Source organism: Lynx rufus, unplaced genomic scaffold (assembly GCF_022079265.1).
Source record: "Lynx rufus isolate CCGP_SWC_20201006 ecotype Redwood Valley unplaced genomic scaffold, mLynRuf1.p SCAF_5, whole genome shotgun sequence".
In the NCBI taxonomy this organism is placed as follows: Eukaryota; Metazoa; Chordata; class Mammalia; order Carnivora; family Felidae; genus Lynx; species Lynx rufus.
The window spans coordinates 61,606,716-61,609,004 of record NW_025814867.1 but is presented as its reverse complement, the minus strand read 5'-3'; the positions used below and the strand labels follow the sequence as shown (position 1 = coordinate 61,609,004).

The following is a 2,289-nucleotide window of genomic DNA, read 5'->3' as shown; positions in this document are numbered from 1 at the left end:
ATGGTGAATGATAGTTAACAATACTGTATTATACAGTCATTCACTTACTTGTTAAATGTTTATTGAATGTCTTCTTTATGCTGGGGCCAAAGGATCCAGAGATCAAACCCATTATTATTATTTTTCAAAATAAACTTTCATTCCCATGCTAAATAAGCTTACTGGCTAGTATGGGAGATATAATTCAACAAGTTGCTATAAATTAACTAAAGACAAGGTTGAAACTCATGCTCACTGAAACATAAGCTTTCTGGCTCCAAAGTAGTTTCAGTCTTCTCCACTCTAAGCTGCCTACTAAGAAATTATTGCCTCATTAAAATATTCATCTAAATCACCCTCCACCTCCCCATCTAAACCGCCATGTCATTTTAACATGGTTGGAAGTCATTACTCAGATGATGCAACATATATCTACCCAATCACTGAACAGTCACCTTTTACAATTATGATAGTTGATGTGCTTATGACCCCATCAAACAGTCTCTTATTCTTCCCTCATTTGATTTTCAACCATAAAAGAAAAAACTCATTATGCAAAAACATTTCCTAACCCTCAGAATACTGATTTGAAGGCGAGATTTCCAACACATCACACAACATGGAGGTCTTACTTAAAGCGCTTACTTAAAATATCCATATATCTTCTCAAGCTTTATTTTCTGGCATAGAGCAAAAGTGGCTCTGAAGTCAGAATGGGTTCAAATTCTGGCTCACTACTACTACTTATAATAATAATTATTATTATAATTATTGTTATATGTAATTATATAATAATTATATAATAATGCATGATTATATTATTATTTTGTAATTCTATAATAATAATAATAATAATTATTGTATTCAAATACCAGTCTGATCACACATGGTCCAAGAAAACTCAAATAATAAGCCAAATATAAACACATGTTAAAGACTGCTCTTCAAACATCATGGGCAATGATGCCATGTTTATCGTATTCCTTATCTTATTGTTTCAAATGCCAGTCTGATCACACATGGTCCAAGAACACTCAAATAATAAACCAAATGTTAAAGATTGATTTTCAACATTATAGCCAATGATGCCATGCTTGTCTATGATCTTGCCAACATAAAATCACATCCATACCTCAGTAGCCACCAAACCATTCAACAGAGCTTCCTTAACTATGAGCTGTTTGAAGCTATGATTTTGAACACTCTCAACTATTTATTTCATGCTCTGAATAGCTTTAGGGGTCTTAGCAGGGGTTGGAGGAACCAGCTCAACCTTGGCATTGGGCCAAAATGTGGCCAATCAGGGCTCCGAGTAAGTTATATCAGCGTTTACCAGCGCTGGGCCTTCCCTGTGAGGTTACGGACAAACTGGGCCATGGTTCCAAGATGCATAAAGGGCTCACAACTTATTAGCTGTGCGACTGTTCCCAATAGTGTTGCTATGTATCAAATCAGTTCAAAATTTGGTAGCTTAAAAGTAATTACTGTGTTGTCTCACAGTTCCAGTGGAATTTGGGATAGCCATGGCTAGGAAGTACTGGCTCCAAATCTCTTATGTGCTACAGTCAGTGTGAATGGAGCTAGAAAAGCAAAGAGGGACTGGAGCTGCGGGGAGCTGGTCAGGCACCTCTCTCTCTTCTCCAGATGGCCTTTCATTAGAGCTATTTTGAGCTTCCTCAAAACATGATGGCCTCAGGGCTGTGGACTGACAACATGGCAGCTCAAGGCTCCAGTACAAGTGTTCTAGTGATCCAGGTGGATGCTGTGTCTTCTTTCCTGACCAAGCCCTGAAGTCACTCAGTGCCACTTCTGCCACATTCTGATCGTTTTATGCAAGTTCCAAACCCAACCAGATTCAAGCAAAGGAATTAGACTTCCCTTCTTAATGTGGGAGTGGCAAGATTTAAGAAAAACAAATTTAAAGAGAGCTATTGCTATGGCCATCTTTAGAAAATAAAATCTGCCACAGTGACTTTGGACAAGTCAGCTAACTTTTCTGTGCCTCGGTTTCCTTACCTTTAAAATGGTTATAATATATGGCACTCCATTGGGTTCTGGAGATTTAAAGGAGCTAATACATTTTAAGGGCTTAGAACAGTGCCCAGCACGGAGAATGTCATTCCTTAAATTTAATTTTGTAAATTTAATTTAATTTAATTTAATTTAATTTAATTTAATTTAATTTAAATTTTATTAGTATCCTTCAAGTCTCAGCACAAATATCACCTATTCTGCAGAGCCTTTCCTATCAGTCTCACAGATTTTTCATTCTCCCTTCCAGCTTAGCATGGTACCTCTTTCCTAATCCAT

The 2,289-nt window shown here is 36.9% G+C and overlaps 1 pseudogene; it reads right to left on the bottom strand.

Annotated features, from left to right (window-relative positions):
* Positions 1 to 976: 976 nt before the first annotated feature.
* Positions 977 to 1,356, bottom strand: LOC124527178 (ATP synthase subunit g, mitochondrial-like; annotated as a pseudogene).
* Positions 1,357 to 2,289: the final 933 nt, after the last annotated feature.